Here is a 5621-nt window from a genome sequence, read left to right as displayed (position 1 = left end):
AGCCCGGCCGCAGAGGAGACTCCTTGCCTCCTCCTGCAGCTGAAATGACTGTCTGTTTGATTTCAGTTTTAACAGAGGAGTCTCCTTGTCTCCCACTGCAGTGGAATCATTTCAACTCTATGAATTTAACACCATCCTGGGAGGGCTAACTCCTTCCAGAAAGGAGGCCATGTGTCTTTTAAAATTGCACAGCCAGGTGAGCAAAATGCCAGCCAGCCATGTGTAGTTTAAACAGCCTGTAATTTTTGTATTTGGACAGTTCTTGCCTCCATCCGCATTTACTCCAACTACCGGAAAGTGCGCCCGCTGACCAAGAAGATCTTGATGAGAGAGCAATATGCCATAAAGGTGGTGCGCAAACTGATTGATGCCTGTGCCTTCCGCATTTAAGGCCACTGGGTGAAGAAAGGTGAACAGCAGAACAGAGCTGCGCTGTATCAGAACATTCCTCAGGCTATCCTGTTGACACTGGCTGCGGAGGACGACGAGGAGAGAGGGCTCTTTGCCACATTTGAGGACGAGGCGAGATCAGCTGGGGATATATCGGTGTACTAGGAAAGGTTGTGGAGCCATTGCCCCACGTGTGATTGATGGCATGTTGGGATGAAAGAGTACTGTATATATTATCGTATATCTACCTGTTCCTACTTCTTTGCGGCTATCCAAGTATATGTGCTTCCCACACACCATCCTTTCTTCCAGCACACATTTCTCAACAACATAAGCTTTCCCTTTCTGAATTGTGAATCCCTACCTTACCCTAACGTGCTCCCATGTCTGGTCAAGCTCTCCTTTATTTTTATGTTCATTTTCCTGTGTCATCCAACTTTCCTCTATTTGATTGTGTTCGTGTTGACTGCATTAGCTGCATTAATGCACAGTCTGATAAAAGGGCAGAGTCCCCGTTAGGGCCCAAGACGTGGATTCAGATATGAATGTACCACGATTCATGTGGCCCTAGACAAGCCCAGTTTGTTAAGGAACCTCCACCTTGAAGCCACTAAATTTCAAACGAACATCACACAGGGCCTACACCTAAAGGCATCTGCACCTAATTCCCAGAATTTCACATGGCTTGTGGAGCTCTAATAGTGATTCTGAGAGCATATATGTCCCTATTAATCAGTCCCAATAAATAGAGGGGAAGTGGCACTCGGTCTCCTAGAGACCGGGTGTCACCGGGTCTGAGCACCGGCAGTTTTTTAAAGGAGGCCTCGAAACAGGTCTCTATCGGGCTCTGTTTCGTGCCCTGGCACAGGCGGTCCATTTTTTTCCGGACTGCAGTGACAGCGGCACGTCGATGTGCGCGTGTGCACACTGCTCACTTTTCACTAGCGGAGAAGTTACGGCATGACGGCATGTCAGGTAAGCATCGTAGGGAAAGGGAAATCCTTTAAAGAGAGTCTCTGGATTTCCCTTCTCTATTTGAAACGCACGAGCAGCAACATCCTGGCAAACGATCTGAGAAGGGTCCGATGGGCCAAGGTGGTCCTTGATGAAAGGAAGAGCCTAGGTATCAGGGCACTAGTCTAAGGGTCATTAAAGGAACTTAATGAATGTGGAACACAAGAGGTTCTTAATGATAAATTAGCAGGGATCCACAGTGAGCTTTTTACTGGGCTGAAAAATGTTTTCATTAATTCCAAGCCAACAAGGAAGATCTCCATCCTTAAACCAAACTCATGGTATAACGAATTGTGTAGGCTCGCACACAAGGCTTTAGTGGTAGCCATTAAATTAAGGAACCACTGTACTATCCAATTGTCTAGAGTAACTTACAAATCTACCCTAAGAAAGGCAAATAGAGACTGGGATGAGGGACGCTGGCAGGATCTGCTGATAGCATGCCAAGGTAGGAACATGACCCAGTTTTGGGATTTGATGAAATGGGGAAATGGGCGAAGGTCTATTATCCCAAATAACAATGTGGAACCACAGCAGTGGGTTGCCTTCTTTGAAGCCCAATTTCAGAAGGGCAGAGAAAGTGATGCCCATGCCCCGCACATTATCTTAGAAACCCCCTTGTTATTTAACACCAAAGAGGTTGAGGCGGTTTTGAAGATTATCCCAAGTGGCAAGGCTCCTGGGCCAGATTGCATCCCAGCAGATTTATTTAAGCAGGACCCCGATCTCTGGATCCCATACATTAGCAGGGGGAGCTCCAATCCCCGCATCATGGTGCGGGCAGAAATTATTCCGACTTATAAGAAGGGCAATCACTTCGTGCCGGCTAACTACAGGCCTATAAGCCTTATCGATGCCCTGCAGAAAATCGTAGCAAGAGTTATATTGGGCAGGATCCAGTGTTGGATGCTTGAAGAGGATATCCTTACCCCACTACAGGCAGGGTTCCGGGCCCATATGGGGACCCTGGACCAAGTCTTTAGATTTGTCATGCTTTATTGGAAGGAGGTACTGCTGGGAAAAGGTATGATCTTCGCTTCTTTCGTGGACCTAAAATCCGCGTTCGACCTAGTTCCAAGATCTAAACTGTGGGATGTTTTGCTAGGACTGGGGATGCCCAAGGAACTGGTGTCCCTTGTGGTAAGACTTCACAGTTCCAATTATGCCCAGGTCCGCTGGGGGGAAACCAGGAGAGGTCACAGAGAAATTTGCAGTGGGGAAGGGCGTCCGCCAAGGGTGCGTGCTGGCTCCCACCCTATTTTCACTATTTATAAATGGGGTGGTGCAGTACTTCGACAACCTCCCTACGGACGCGCCTATGCTAGCGGGCCAAAGGGTGCCCCTGCTCATGTTCGCAGATGACACACTGATTTTATCTAAAACGAGACAGGGGCTACAGTTGGCTCTGTCTCGCTTTGAGGAGTTCTGCTGCGATCATGAACTGGTGGTCAATGTAGAGAAGACTAAGTTTATGGTTCTGCATGGGGCTAGATCCATAACATCAAGAGTTTTCCTGAGCGGAAAACTCTTGGAGCAGACTAAAGTCTTTACCTACTTGGGGGTTATCTTTGGCGACAAATTGAGCTGGTCTCCACAATTAAAGTTACTGGCGTTGAAACACTAGCCAGCTTGATAAAGGAACATAGGCAGTCACATACCAAGCCGATAGCTCCTGTTGTCAAAATGTACTCCACTAAAATTATTCCCGCAATCTTGTACGGGGCTGAGATATGGGGAGCATGTAACTTATTATCTAGCATTAGCCCAGAACAAATTTCTAAGATCAATTGTGGGCTTTCCCAAATCTACTCCGCGTATCCCCCTCCTGTTGGACCTTGGTTGCCATGCAATAGAGGATATTGCACGGTATAGGATGCTGGCCTTCTGGAGAAGGCTTTGGATCACCCCAGAATTACATTTATTTGCAAGGTGCCTGACAGAAGTCAGGGGACTGGACTGTTCGAACAAAATCACATGGTTATCTAGTATTAAATCTTTGGTCATTGACATGGGGATGAGGGATTTGTGGGATAGTCGAGAGTCTGCAGAATTTCCATCTAAAGTAATTTTCAGAACTGCATACTGGAACCTCATTAAAATCAGGAGGTACTCCGCCTTGACTAGCTCATCCCTGTCTAGAGATTTTTGTGAGCTTAAAGATGAACCCTTTATGGAAAGCTATTGGGACCTAATAACGAAGCCCAGAGTTCGCAAGCTTTACCACCAGTTCTGAGTGGAGACTCTCCCACTCAGGAAGTTCACATGTAAATGGATAACAGGCATGGGAGATAAATGTCCGTTTTGTCCTGATCATATCGAAGACATTGGTCATCTCCTTTACGTTTGTCCTGCCTACCAGCAACCTCAAAATATGTGGCTTAAACCCTTGTGTAGATCTTTGGGTACCAGTTCTGCACTGGTCCCCAAAATGCTATTGAAAACTGGTTGTAATGACATCGCAGTTATAGGGGTCGCCCAATTCCTGAGTTGGTCCTGGGTCCTTCGGGAGAGAAACAGGGGTCCTTATAGTTAGCTATAGATATTCCTGAGTATGGCATGGTATGAAATAGGAAGTTATTGATTTTTATCTTATGTTGATTGTATATAATTGAAAAGTCTTGTGTGTGTAATATATTTAATCCTGTCTTAATGAATTGTTTTAAAATGTAAATATAGGTATTTATATTTTTATTACAAAAGGCAAATTTATATTGACAGTTTTTATACTGTAAATAGGGCTGTGCCCATATGTATTGTGTACTTTATTCTACTCTCTGTCTTTTAAGATGAATAATCGCAATAAAGACTTTTTGAATTGAATTGAATTCAATTGAATAATAGATCAAAAGAAGATGCCTTTCCATGTGTCATCTGACATCTTCCGATGACAGGAGAGGGCCCATTGAATTAAATTAAGTTCCTGGGCACAGCCCAAATGTCCATCAAGAGACTCCTCCCTATGCAAGGCCTCGTTATCTGCCCTGTGAATACTTTACACATCTAATTTTAAGGGTTGAGCACTCACAGAGCTGCAGCTGGAGGCTAATGCAAATTAAGCTGGAGAGGCTTTAGGCAGGGAAATGTTAACCTTCCATAAGTACATTTTGCTTAAAGTTTAACACAAATACGACTTCACCACAGAATTGGTCTACTAATAAATACATCAAAGAGTTGAATAATCAAGTTTCAACATGGTTCCTAGCCAAAGAAAGCATTATTAAATGTTATAATGCACCCCAGTGTTTCTCTACGGGACAGCCAGCCTTGCTTCTATAGTGAAAATAAATATTAGGAGGTATTCACTGTACAGCTATGTTTAACGTTATTTTTCTACATGTCCTACTTTTCAATACCATGCACACTGCCTCAGAGGCCATAGGGCCTACTCAGGGGCAGCCTATTAATAGTTGAAAGGAAGGTTTTGATTTAGAAAAATTGTTTATTTTGGCAGGTCAAATACAATTTTAGTTTTATACAATGCCACAGTCAGGTTACAATCATAGGCCCGAATCCATGTTTGCACCGACACTATAGTCGATTACACAATAGTCTCTACAGTCCACTGGTTGCATTTAACTTACAGCAGCTGGGTACACCTTGCATCATATAATATGGTCCTTTAGGTTAGTTAAATATACAAATTATGGTTAAGTCAAGACAACCATGTTACAAAAGGGAGCACAGCCACTTTACTACTGCTTAGCAAGGGTAAAGTGCACAAAGTGTCACAGCTAGCAGAAACAGATAGGTAGAATACCTGGGATTATACCAAACAAAATATGGTCATTTCCTGCACTAGCCCAAAGACAATAATATTTGAAATGGTGAAGGGTGTGAGACAGATGGGGTAAGGCTACTGAAATAGCAGTGTTGTCTATCTCTACAAATGCATGAGAATACTTCACGGAATCTAATTAAATGTATTTGTCCTTCCCTCTCTGGAAAAACTACAGACAAGTTCCATGAAAGGCCAGAAAAAAAACGGAGAGTCAGCATGTTGTGAAAGCAATGTCCCCTGCATGGTGTACATTTGAGTCGGTAAACATCACTTACAACGAAACTTTTACAACGCACTACCATTACAACGCGGTCATTACAACGCAAACTATTACAACGCATTGCGCTGGGGGGCGCTCTAGGATAGGGAATACGTTTAATTTACTATCCAACACCTTCCCTAGTGTCCACGGGGACTTGGAGTTGGAATAGTAAATTAA

This window comes from Lissotriton helveticus, chromosome 12 (genome assembly GCF_964261635.1).
Source record: "Lissotriton helveticus chromosome 12, aLisHel1.1, whole genome shotgun sequence".
Taxonomy (NCBI): Eukaryota; Metazoa; Chordata; class Amphibia; order Caudata; family Salamandridae; genus Lissotriton; species Lissotriton helveticus.
Note: the sequence above shows the minus strand (reverse complement) of the source record.